This window comes from Stomoxys calcitrans, chromosome 2 (assembly GCF_963082655.1).
Source record: "Stomoxys calcitrans chromosome 2, idStoCalc2.1, whole genome shotgun sequence".
Classification (NCBI taxonomy): domain Eukaryota; kingdom Metazoa; phylum Arthropoda; class Insecta; order Diptera; family Muscidae; genus Stomoxys; species Stomoxys calcitrans.
In genome coordinates, this window is record NC_081553.1 from 174,020,882 (window position 1) to 174,035,304 (window position 14,423).

At 38.2% G+C, this 14,423-nt stretch overlaps 1 protein-coding gene across 1 annotated transcript in view; it reads left to right on the top strand.

Moving 5' to 3' along the window:
• The first annotated feature begins 7,780 nt into the window (after window positions 1-7,780).
• The window catches only part of LOC106091504 (uncharacterized), a 91,091-nt gene continuing 84,448 nt past the window's right edge, over window positions 7,781-14,423 (top strand). Inside the window, exon 1 of the mRNA XM_059362817.1 lies at window positions 7,781-8,613. The gene's annotated coding sequence lies outside the window, so the exon portion shown is untranslated. The remainder of the gene's footprint in view (window positions 8,614-14,423) is intronic.

Below are 14,423 nucleotides of genomic sequence, written 5' to 3' on the forward strand. Positions count from 1 at the left end.
CATCTCCCTTAGCCAAGGAGCCAGTCTGCCGGGCTCAGCTTGTAATTCAAACGATGACACATCATCAGGGCCTGGCAACTGTATGAGTCGAATCAGACACAATTTCCTCAATAACCTCCGACGAATGCATACCAGTAACAACCTCTTCTTTCTCTGAACTCTGGCTTCTGTATGTTTCCTACCGTACAGTTTCGGAGGCTATAATCTTCCGTAGCCTAGAGCCCTCAAATGTATCCTCCACGTAGCTACAGCCTTAAAGACGTCTCAGTTGTGTGGTGCCCTTGTGATTTTTGCATTATTGAAGAGTTTTTTGCAACATTCCTTTCCAACCAGATCTGGGCTCCACCATGGCGGTCGCTGTTTGCCCCTTGGTTTGGTTCTAGGACATGATAACGTAAGAAATTCATTTTGGGCCTTAGTGATCCATGTGACCACAATGTCTATGTCTTGCAGAATGGGTGCTGAAATTAATCCTAATCAGAATTTTTTTTCTGGTACGTTAAAAGACCACTTCTGCAGTATTTTCTCCTAGGCTGAAACTAATGAAATGATGATCGGGGAAGCTGTGATCAAGCAACAATTTTTAGTGACATATCCTTCCACTGACATTCTCCTATACAAAACTTCCCATATCTGGTAATGTGCATAATCATCACTTCACACAATGAGACTCATTTTTCCTGCAGAGGCGGCTTCAACCATCAACTGAAGGCTTAAAAGCGGCATCTCTGAATCGTGCGCCATATGTATGGAAGCCAACAAGTAATGAGACTTCAAGGCTGGCTACTACTGAATCTTCAGTGCTTAGCGATAAAAAAAGAAAAATATTTCGACTGATCTTTTCAACAATACAGGCTCTGTTTCTTCCACTCTCCTTACCTAAGTCCAGGAATTCTTAGTCCACGACCCATCAGAAGGTCGTCTTAACAATGCTGGAGATTTATCTGCAGAAATCGGGCCATAGTCATGATTCAGATTTTCCACCTATGTTGCAAAAGCCTAGTCTTCTAAGTCCGCCTGGGATTCATCCTCACAAGATTCGCTCGATCTTGTCATGAAGAGTTTCCTTGCGAATCCAGGGGTAGTTGATAAAGCAGTGGAACACTTGCGGTGTAGACGATTCTTCCATAGATGTTTCACTAGCTGCTGCTGTCGAAGTACCTTTTGAGTTTCATCCTTCCACGCTGGCGCACACCTTGAGCCTAACCAAAGCGAATGACCCATCCACGTAGGTCTGGTCGGGTTCCGTTTCAGTGCCTTCTTCTCCCGGTTTAATTTTGGCAAGGGGATTTTCAGTTTCCTGCAATTCGCCAGACTTCGAGCATGTGGTTGAGGGTTCCTCAAATAAGTATTCAGCAACAACTGCTTAGTCGTCTTCTGAATCTTCAACTCCACCGCTTCTATAGACTTTCAGCTTCAGCTTGTTGAATCAGTAGGATACAACTCCTTCAGACTTGCGGTCTGCGAGACAGCCATATTTATGTACGAAGACTGCATGTCTCCAATCGCAGTCAGCCTCATAAAATCTACCAATCTTCTAATCGGTGTTGTAAAGATTGGGATTCCAGTCCCTTAGTCTCAAGGTTCATGAAATCCTTGGTATCCATGAGTGTGTAAGGTTCTCCCTCCCGACTAATAGGTCGAGAAGGAATACAGTACTTCTTGCATAAGTCCAGTCGATCTAGCCATGTTCGTCTGTCATCCAGTCCAACTTTTAGCCCTAGACTTCTTTAGCCTCTAGAAGCTGCAATTATTATCTGATTGGGAAATTTTGCATACAATGTTCTGTTACGGCTTGCAACGATCGAGCCAAGTATGGTCTTAATCCTTGTATAACCTACAATAATATAGTTCCCATATCAACCTACTCCCGATTGGATATCTTGAGTCTCAAGAAGCCACAATTTTTATCCGATTGGGCTGAAATACGTAGTAATTCGTTACGATTTATAGGTCCCATATAAACCTGTCTCCCTAGTTGACATCTTGAGCGCCTGGAAAACGCAACCGTTGTTCGATTTGGCTGAAATTATGCACGAAGTGTTTGGTTATGACCTTCAACCTGCAACTATATAATCCGAAGGCTTAATTAGCCTTACGCGGCCCCAGAAGATTAAATTTTTGTTGGTCTGATAGAAATTTGGTACGTGAAGTTCAACTAAGCCCTTCAACTTAACGCATTTTGTGCAAACTTTTAGGAAAATATATGGCGGTGGGTTCCCAAGATTCGCCCCGCCCCGAACTTATTACACTTTTTCTTGTTTAAAACTGAAAACAACTCTGTGTGACTTCTAGCCAAATGTTTTGTCTAGCCTGAGTATGTTGTTAAGCTATACACCACACGGTATTAATAAATTACATAGCACAGTGAATTGTTAATTTAAAGTTTTATTTATATATGTTGAGTTGTTAAATAATCCTTCTCTTTAACCGCAACAAACTTTCTTCTTCTGGTAAAATATTGTCCAACCTCACCATTATTTTTATTGTTGCCTGTGTTCCAGTGTCTGCGGAAGCAATTGTTACTACTGCAGGATGCATGTGTGTCAACAACATGAAACCATAATTAAATGCATGAATTAAAGGACCTCTGGCTGAATGCAATTAACTCAGTAATATCAGATGCACGTGCAGCAGAGGGCTATAAACAAAAAAAAGTAAGAACTGACATACTGGAAAACAATTGTTTTAAAACTAAACCTTATGCATCCACATTGCCAACGAGAACTCATTTATTTAGGTAATGTGTGGGACACATGGACATAGCAGAATAGAGTTAAAATGTTTCGTCAGTCTATGGTCCTAAAAGGAAATAAAGAATATGGGCTTTGTAAGAAGGAGTTTTGCGCCTTATATTACTATGCGTCAGCTACCTAAGAGATGGGTCACAACTACTTAGGAAAACCGTTGAAACTACAAACACGGACATGGTTTCAGCAAAACTTTTCATAAACATCCCTTTAAAGGTGCAGTTACGTGTCATGGGCCCTCACATGCTTGCGCATATATGTACGTGCTTGTCAAAAAAACTTTAATTTGGTATTGTAAATTTGTGCTGTGTGAGTTATACAACAAACGCACGCACTCGTCGGATGGACAGTTTTTTAAAATACGTTATTGATCATTTTCATTGAAATAAACGTTAGAAATTCATCTATAACAAGTAAAAGCGTGATAAGTTCGGCCGGGCCGAATCTTATATACCCTCCACCATGGATCGCATTTGTCGAGTAGAAGTCATTGTGTAAAATTTCAGCAAAATCTAGTAAGAATTGCGCACTTTAGGGGCTGAAGAAGTAGAATAGAGAGATCGGTTTATAGGGGAGCTGTATTAGGCTATAGACCGATTAATGCCATATTCGACACGTATGTTATGTTCTCATGATAGAAGCCGTTGTACAAAATTTCAGCCAAATCGGATAATAGTTGCGCCCTTTGGAGGCTCAAGAAGTCAAGATCCCATATCAGGTTATATGGCAGCTATATCAGGTTATGGACCAATTTGAACAGTTGTTGGAAGTCATAACAAAACACCTCATGGAAAATTTCGGCTAAATCGGATAGTAATTGCGCCCTCTAGTGGCTCAAGAAGTCAAGACCCCAGATCGGTTTTTATGGCAGCTATATCAGGTTATGGACCGATTTGAACTATTATTAACACAGTTGTTAGAAGTCATAACATAAAACGTCATTCAAAATTTTAGCGAAATCGGTTAGGAATTGCGAACTCTAGACGCTCAAGAAGTCAAGAACCCAGATAGGTTTATATGACAGCTATGTCAGGCTATGGACCGATTTCAACCATACTCAGCACAGTTGTTGGAAGTCATAATAAAACACCTCATACAAAATTTCAGCCAAATCGGATTAGAATTGTGCCCTCTAGGGGCTCAAGAAATCTAGATCCCAGATAGGTTTATATGGCAGCTATATCAAAACATGGACCGATATAGCCCATTTACAATCCCAACCAACCTACACTAATAAGAAGTTTTTGTGCAAAATTGTGCAAGCGGATAGCTTTACTCCTTCGAAAGTTAGTGTGCTATCGACAGACGAATATTTCGAGGAGTTGGTGGAGGGTATAAAAAGAGGCGATGAATTTCACCTGTTACTCTAACCACGAACGGTTTTAGCTTTTTTTTGCTAGCTGAGTCTTAACAACTACTGTTCTCGCTGGGAATCAAACCCAGTCGTTTTATCATCATAACTGTATCTATGCGTCTCGGTTTGTAGGTGTAAATAGGTTTGGCCCCCTATTAACAAAAGAAACAAGTAAAAACCTGTTAAGCTGTGCCGAGCCACCGTGTATTCTGCAAAAAGTTTGCCTTTATTAACTCAATTAATATATTGTTACCAGCTGGACAGGGCCCACTCCGCTGCGCCTTCTTTCACTTTCTAATTATACCCCCCCTCTATAGGATGGGGTATACTAATACAATCATTCCATTTGTACCACCTCGAAATATCGATCTGTGACTCCATAAAGTATACAAATTCTGGATCGTCTCGTCATTTTGAGTCGATCTAGCCATGTTCGTCCGTCTGTCGAAATCACGATAGCCATAGTCCGCAAATATGTCCGGTTTGAGAGGTATATAGGGTGGGCGACCATCCACGCGCTTAGTTCTGAAAAAATATCAGGGTCGTCCTCTGCTCTCAAATTTCTTTTATTTGAGCCCCAATTTGCCATTGGTTTAGGGTGAGTTTATGGGGTGAGACTACCTCCAAACAATTTGCCTTAAAATTGGTATTAGATCCACACTAATAACTTTGTTTTGTATTGGTTGTTTACATTCAAGATTACATTTTAAAGTGACCACCTGGGATAACACATTTCTAAAGATCCGCAGTCTAGTGTCTATCCCAATTTGAGGGCAAAAAGTGTACATACTGCCAAAGATATTTTATTGCTGTCCTATTCTATCCTGATCGGCTTCATATATTATTTTTAACTAGCTGACCAGGGCCCGCTCCGCTGCGCCTTCTTTTACTTTCTATTGAACAAAATTTTCCTAGGAATATTTATTTTCGACAATTATAGAGCTTTTAGTGAAATACATGCTACGAAAATAGTATATCGCTTGACAAACAGTTTAACAATATAAGAGCCTTTACCTGAATCCCATATGATCTTTATTGGTATATGAATTTAAGTTTGGATGTAAAGTGTAATCCATTCTTAAAGTACTTTATTTCAGCCCGATATTCTCATGATTATCTGATTCTCATGATATCTGACACCATTTAGTTAAACCCTATATTGCCATTTGTTTAGGGGAGTTTACACGATGAGGCGTCCCCCAAACAAATGACCCCAAAATAGGTTATCAAATTCGTTTTCTAATCTCAAATACCTTTCATTTGGGCCACATGTTGGCATGATCGAAAAATGTTTATCCTTTGGGGGGTGTTTTGGGTTAGAGGTGATGCCCTAAATACATGGTCCTACATTTGAATATCAAATTCGTACTCTACTCTCAAATACCTTTATTTAAGTCCCATATTGCGATGGTCAGTAAAAAGTTGCTGTTTGTGGGGTATTTTTGGAAAGGGATATACCCCCAGAAAATTGGTCCCGAAAGTGGGTATCAATTCTTGCTCCACCCCCCAATACCTTTCATTTACGCTCCACATTGATATTGTGGTCCCCCAAACACTAAGCCCGGAAAATATATCAGCAACGTGCTCTATTCTCATATAACTATATATAATTTATTTAACCCCATATTGCCATTGGCCTCAAAATTCTAATCTCATTTAAACTCCTTATTGCAAAAGTCATCAAATATGTCCGGTTTGGGGTATTGTGGAAGTGGTGGACCCCCAGAAACGTGGTCCCACATTTGGATATTCGATTCGTATTCTACTCGCAAATACTTTTCATTTGAGTCCCATATTGCCGTGGTCGGTAAATATGTCCGATTTAGGGGTGTTTTGGGGTTGGGGTGGTCCCCCTAATACTTGAACAGACAATTGGATATCAGATACGTTTTTTTTATTCTAACTGCTGCCATAAAAACCGATCTTGGGTCTTGACTTCTTGGGCCTCTAGAGAGCGCAATTCTTATCCGATTTGCCTGAAATTTTGTACGACGGATCCTCTCATGACCATCAACATACGTGTTTATTAGGGTCAGAATCGGTCTATAGCCCGATACAGCTCCCATATATTTCACTTTTTGAGGCCCCAACAAATAATTTAATTGTGGTCTAAACCGGATCATATCTTGATATCGCTCTAATAGCAGAGCAAATCTTTTCTTATATCATTTTTTGCCTAAGAAGAGATGCCGGGAAAAGAACTGACAAATGCGCTCCATGGTGGAGGGTATATAAGATTCGGCCCGGCCGAACTTAGCACGCTTTTACTTGTTATATATATGATTCTTTTTTAGGGTCGGATTGGAGGAAGGGGATTGCCCTCTGACTCGTTCGTACTCTACTCTAATCAATACCTTTAATTTGATACCCATATTGCCCAAAGCGGCGAAAGTGGCCTGTTGTGGGTTTTTTTTGGGCGGTGTTTACCCCGAACACTTTGGGTAAAATTTGTGTACCAAGTTCGTACTCTACTCTTAAATACCTTTCATTTGATACCCTTATTACCCAAAGCGGTTAAAGTGTTCTGGTGGGGGGGTTTTTTGGGGGTGTGGGACACCCCGAACACTAAGTATAAAATTTTTATACCATGTTCGTAGTCTACTCTTAAATACCTTTCATTTGATACCCATATTGTCCCAATCGGTAAACATGTCCATTCGGGGGGGTTTTGAATGGGACGTCCCCCTAACATTTTATACCAATTTCGTATTTTTGGAGTGCCAAGAGGTGGCATACAAAATTTCGATTAAATCGGTGCACCCATTTCCGAGATCTGGCATTTTTGACAATTGGGTAAGGGGGAGGGTACGTCCGCCCTTCGGATATCAACAAATTTTGTACCCTATTTGTGTGTGTCATCGAGGGCTCAAACTATACCATCTGTGAAAATTTCATGAAAATTGGTTCAGCCGTTCTTGATACGGAACCGACAAACAAACAAAGCGCAACAACAGTAATATCTGGGCATCGGTACTAAAGGGGCCTATATCAATATACATGCCGATTCGCATCATAGTTGTGGGAGGTCATGAAATCAAATCCGGGGATCGTTTTATGTGGGTGCCATATAGGTATATATACACCGATTCGGTTCATACTTGGCATGGATGGTGGAAGTCATAGCAGAAGACTCTGCGCCACATTTCAGGGGCACAAGAAATCAAATCCGGAGTTCGGTTTATATGGGGGTATCCTAGTTTCGGTCTATAACCAGATATAGCTCCCATTTTTTAGCTGAATCCATGGTGGTGGGTTCCCAAGTTATGGCTCGGCCAAAATAAGCACGAGTTTACTTGTTTTTCGTTACACCCTATTGAAATCAGATTGGGTCTTTTAGCACGTGCACCAACTGAATTTTCTCATAGCATCGTTTTGGGGGATATGAACTGAAAGTGTTCCCTCATTTGCATGGATAAAAATAAACATCCTATTTTGAAAAACACGTGTGTTTTTGGCAATAAATGTAAACAATCATGCTACTTGCCACAATTTGCCGGCAAAATATTTACGTTTACTTATCCATGGGACATGCGCCATAGAAATGAAAACTCTCACAAAGTTTTGTCTATCCACAGCATGCTACTCAAAAGCTTAAGGGATAAATGCATGAAAGCTTGTTGGGAAACTATAAAAGTCGGAGTTGTGGAGTGTTGAAAGATTAGTTCGATGGTGGCGCGTGTGGAATAAACATTGACTCGAAACTGGGAAACGGAGGTGAATGCTTCTAAGGATTAACCATTCAAACGAACTGAATGAAGGATTTAAGTGACTGAAAGGATTTATCTGTTTTAGAGAAACTTTAAGCAGTTGACAAACAGAAACCAAAGGATACAACTTAAATTGAATTAACAAAATTGCATTAAGGAAACCAAAAAAAAAAAACAACTAAGAGATTTACATATACAAAGGATAAATTCTTATTGAAAGAAATAAATCCAAAGAAAACAACAAATAAATAATTCAAACAATAAATATTGCTCAGTGTCGTCGGATGCAGGAAACCCGGAGTTGGTGTTAAATAATAAATAATTCAGCACTTATCCTTACAGTCTCCCCGACTGTCGTGTGCAGTGTGTAGATGTGTGAGTGCGTGTTGTGGCTGCTTGCCATACGAATGGAGTGTTGAGTGTATGATTGATATTTAATTAAAACGAATAACAACACATTCGCCACCAGACCCCATTGAGTGTGAGTTTGAGTGAGAGTGAGTGATTTTGTGTTTGTGCCCCAAGCAGTGTTTATTGTGCAAATATCATTAACTATAGCATTGGCATTCGTATTCATCACACAGATTTATGTAAATCAATCTCCATCATATCAACAGTGAATAATTGTTGCAATGAAGTGAACAAGAAAAAAACAACTACAACAATAATAATAATGAGATAAAAAAATCAAGTACATCATTGTTTTATAAACAATCAGTGATTACGAATTGCAAATTTCTCTCTCCTACACTTGGATATCATTAAGGAAATAAAAAAACATCGTTTTTTTCTACAAACGCAGGTAGGTGAAAAATTATGCATTATTTGCAATGACATTTCATATTGTGGCATCAAAAATCAGTGATTTTAATTAATTATTTTTGCAATCTTAACACTTATGACAGAATGTAAACTATTTTCGATTGCTTGTATGTTACATAAAAAATCGTTTAATTAATTTACATTATTTATTGTTGAGGTTAATCGTATGTGCAGTGAATACAATTGGGAAATACCATACATTTATGGTCTTGTTATAGAAAGGGATTATAAAAGCAGTGAATGTTGTAAAATTTAAAGCAATCCAAAACATCATCAAACCATACACCACTTGATGGTTGTAGCTTTTGCATGGATAGCTATATGGGCAATTCCATTGTAACGGACGTTGCAATGTAACTGAAAGATACGAATATATCTAAAGAATACGAATATATTCCTTTTCATACCTACCACCGAAGGATGGGGTATATTCATTTTGTCATTCCGTTTGCAACACATCGAAATATCCATTTCCGACCCTATAAAGTATATACAATAAATTCTTGATCAGCGTAAAAATCTAAGACCATCTAGACATGTCCGTCCGTCTGTCTGTTGAAATCACGCTACAGTCTTTACAAATAGAGATATTGAGATGAAACTTCGCACAGATTCTTTTTTTTGCCTATCAGCAGGTTAAGTTCGTAGATGGGGTATATAGGACTATATCTTGATATAGCCCCCATATAGACCGATCCGCCGATTTAAGGTCTTAGGCCCATAGAAGCCACATTTATTATCCGATTTTGCTGAAATTTGGGACAATGAGTTTTGTTAGGCCCTTCGGCATTCTTCGTTAATTTGGCCCAGATCGGTACATATTTGGATATAGCTGCCATATAGACCGATCCTCCGATTTAGGGTCTTGGGCCCATAAAAGCCATTTTTATTATCCGATTTTGATGAAATTTGGGGCAATGAGTTAAGTTAAGCCCCTCGACATACTTCTGCAATTCGGCTCAGATCGGTTCAGATTTGGATATAGCTGCCATATAGAACGATCCGCCGATTTAGAGTCTTAGGTCCATAAAAGTCATATTTATTATCTGATTTTGCCTGAATTTGGGACAGTGAGTTGTTTTATGCCCTTCGACATCTGTCTTCAATTTGGCCCTGATCGGTTTAGATTTGGATATAGCTGCCATATAGACCCATCCTCCGATTTAGGGTCTTAGGCAAATAAAAGCCACATTTATTATCAGATTTTACTGAAATTTGGGACAGTGCGTTGTGTTAGGCCCTCCGACATCGTTCTTCAATTTGGCCCAGATCGGTCCAGATTTGGACCTCTCGATTTAAGGTCTTGGGGCCACAAAAGGCGCATTTAATTTCCGATTTTGTCAAAATTTGGGACAGCGAGTTGTGTTAGGTTCTCCGACATCCTTATAGCCACCATATAGACCGATCTCTCGATTTAAGGTTTTGGGCCCGTAAAAGGCGCATTTATTGTTCGATGTCGCCGAAATTTGGGACAGTGTGTTAAGTTAAGTCTCTCGACATGTTCTTTTTGATAAAGCTGTCATATAGACCGATATCTCTTTTAAAGGTTTTGGGGCCATAAAGGGCGCATATTTTGTCCGATTTCGCCGAAATTTAGGTCAGTGAGTTGTGTTAGGCTCTTCGACATCGATATAGCTGTCATATACACCGATATCTAGATTTAAAGTTTTGGCCGTTTAAAAGGCGCTCGTATAATCCCATTTAACTGAAATTTGACACAGTTACTTATGTAAGGTTTTTCGTCATTCGTGTCGTATATAGTTCAGGTCATCTTATTTTTCGATATAACTGCTATATCTAACTGAACAATGACTTGTACTTATTAGTATTTGGCCCAAATCGGAACATATTTCGATATAGCTGCTATGGGGCATAAGGTATGCATTTTTCTCCGGATTTGGACGAAAGGTGGTCTATATGTATACCCGAGTTGGTGGATATCCAAAGTTCGGCACGGCCGAACGCCTTTTTGTTCGTTTTATTTTAAAGTATCTTTCATTCTACTTTTATGAAATCGGATGGTGCATATATATGGAAGCTTTATGTGAAACTAAACAAATTTTTATGAAATTCATCAGTCATCAGAAGAGTTATTAGAGAAACCTTCGTGCCAAAGTTTGTGAAGATATGTTAACAAAATTTTTAAATAATGGAGTATTATTCAAAATCGGCAGGAAATATATATGGGAGCTATATCTAAACATGAAACGATTTATAATAAATTCAATAGCAATAACTGGAGTCATAAGGGAATTCTTTGTGTAAATTTTCGTGTGAATCGGTTGACAAATGACCCAATTACTGCGTTACAAGTCCAAATAAGACGAAAATTTAAATGGGAGCTATATCTAAATCTGAACCCATTTTTATGAAATTCACTAATAATGTCGAGATTTATAAGAGAATCACTCGTGCAATATTTCGTGAGAATTGGTTTACAAATGACAATATAATTGCAATTTTAGTCCAAATCTGATAAATATATATAATGGAGCGATATCTAAATCTGAACCCATTTCTATGAAATTCACAAATAATGTCGACTTATAAGATAATCCCTCGTGCAAAATTTAGTGAGAATCGATGTACAAATAACAATATAATTGCAATTTAAGTCCAATTCGGACAAACATACATATGGTTGCTATATCCAAATCTGAACCGAGTTTTTCCAATTTCAATAGGCTTTGTCTCTAGGCCGAAAAACATGCTTGTTCCAAATTTTTGGAATGATCGGATGAAAACTGCGACCTGTACTTTGTACACAAATTAACATGGACAGTCGGACAGACAGACAGACGGACATAGCTAAATCAAATCGGAAAATGATTCCGAGTCGATCGGTATACTTATCAATGGGTCTATTTCTCTTCTTTCCTACAGGCAGCTATATTCAATCATCGCCCGATTTAGAAAATCCTCGGTACGAATGCCGAGGGGCATAACACAACTCATTGTGCCAAATATCAGCGAATTCGAAATAAATTCATATTTAATTGACTTAAAACCTGAAATCGAGAGATGGGTTTATATGGCAGATATATCCTAATCTTGGTAGATAAAGGCCGAAGAGCTTAACACAACTGACTGTACGAAATTATTAATATGGGTCTAAAACCTTAAATCGAGGGTTCCGTACTTATGACAGCTATATCTAAATTTGGTCTGATCTGCGCCGCTTTGAACATGGATGTCACGGATTCTGACACAACTCACTGTCTCCCATTTCAGCAAAATCGAAAAATAAATGTGGCTTTAATGGGCCAAAGTCATTAAATCGGCAGATCGGTCTGGGGGCTTTAACAAAATATAGTCCTAAATACCACATCTGCGAACTTAACATGTCTATGGACAATAAAGAATCTATGCAAAGCTTCAGTTCAATACCCTAATTTTAAAGACTGTAGCTTGATTTCAACAGATAGATGACTAGACGGATAGACGAATATGGATAGATCTTCTTAGATTTTTAGGATCAAGAATATATATATATATACTTTATGGGGTCGTATATTTATGGATATTTCGATTTCGATTAGCTATAATTCGCTACTGAAATTTCTTGCATGTAATAAATTGCTACAGTTGAAACCAGATAATAGCTAAGCTTATAAAATTAGCTTTCAAACAGCATATAAATATATTTAGTCGGACGAATAATCTTGTGCTCTATTAAACATGAGGAAAACCATTGGCAACCCTAACCATTTGGCAACCCTATGCCTGAGTAGAAGTGTGCGTTTGACAGCTGATCATTCTTTTTAAAATTCTCTATTATACTGTTCTTCAGTTGAAGTATTTTTTCGCGCTTTACATTAAACAAACTGCAGGCTTTTGGAATTTTATCAAGTTTTCCTGTAAATTGGCCGAATCTACAGAGAATCATATTCTCCCAAGCTGGTGTTGAGTTGCATAACCATCGTTGCCGTTGTTATTGCATTGCTATTGCTGAATTCCTAACTGGATATTTTGATATTTTTGTATTCCTCTTTGCGTGCTGTTGTTGTTGCTGTTGTGTTTGCTGCTTTATTATTTTTGAGCTATGCCGGGAAACAAATCTCTAAAATGTGGTTGCTGCGAGGAGCCAATAAATAAATCTGGGAGTGTGATGTGCAGACTGTGCTCCCGCTGGTTCCATGCCAACTGCGTCAAACTATCGGAGAAAGATTTACTTGCGCTGAGGTCTGTGAAATCAAGCGCCTTTATATGTAACTCGTGTGAAAATAATATTGGCACAAATGGTTTTTTTACTGACATATGCAGTTTAGAAAGAAAGCTGGATGATTTCATCACAAAGAATAATAGTGACCAAATGGCGATTAAAGATGCTTTGGATGATATAAAAACAGAGATGTCTACATGTATGAGTGGCATTAGAGCAGACATTGTTGAATGTAATAAAAAAATAATATCTGTGGAAACTTCAACATCTCTTAGGATTTCCAAGTTGGAAATGGAAAATAACATGTTACATCGACGTCTTAATCGTGGGGACATAATCATTGGTGGCCTACCCGGTGGAATTACTGATTTAGTTGGCACTGTTGTCTCATTAGGTGCTTTCTTCAAGGTTGACATTACTAAGCAAGACATAAACCATGTTTGCTACATAAGTAACCGAAAGTTTATTCTGCTTAAATTAAATAATGTAATGATTCGAGATGCTATTATGAGCGAATACTGGAAAACACGGTCGTTGAGGGTGTGTGACTTTTTTAATGGTGCTGGCAATGATGTTGAACGCCGGGTATATTTAAACGATCACTATTCTCCTGCAGCAAGCCACTTCAACATGATTTGCAAGCAACTACTTCGAAAACAACTGGCTGTTAAATACAGAATCTTGCACGGTGACAATTTGAGGGTCAAGTTATCGTTACATGATGGAAGCGAAGTTATTCGTGGTGTTGATGAGTGCGTTGCGCTTCTTGAGTCGTCTGGTGGCGAAACATCATAATCCGTTCTACACGTACGTTTATTGTAATTCTTAGAGATTTGATTAACAATTTTTTTGGTAAATTTTTCTATTTTCGAAAATTTTTGAATAATTTGAATATTTTTGTATTTTTTTTTTCTCTATTTCTGAACAAATGTGTAAATACTTCGATTGATTATGTATGTATATAACAAATAATTTGTTAGTTTTTTTTATGGATCTCATAATTTATAATGATCAGCTGCTTAGCAGTAATTTGAATTTAATATATTATATGAATTTAAATTTAATATATTATATGGGTTTTAGGATTTTCTTCGTTATGATTACAAATAGACCTAGTTTACTAATATTTCTCAATTTTTGGCTCCCCGCAACAGAAGATTCTTATACCTTTGATGTCTTCTAACTTAAACCTTGGTCCTGTTGTTAGCAACAACAATTTTATAAACTCAATATTGAGAGAATGTAATGACAAATTAAATGTAGCCCATTTAAATTGCCAGAGCATGAGACCTTCAGCTTACTCATCTAAATTTGGTGAACTTAAATCGATTTTATATGAATCTAAGCTTGATGTTGTAGGAATTTCTGAGACCTGGCTTAAATCCCCTGTTTCTTCACGCTCTGTTAATGTTCCAGGATATACTTTACATAGAAATGACCGCAAGAATTCTAGGGGCGGTGGCGTAGGCATATATATTTCATCGAACCTTAAACATAAGTTGGTTTTTAAAAGTTCCATTTTGGGGATGTGTGAGTCTCTCTTTATTGAACTTTATTCTGGTTCGGCTAAGATATTATTTGGGGTTGTATACCTGCCTCCTCCAGGTGATTTTGCCACGTTTGAGGAA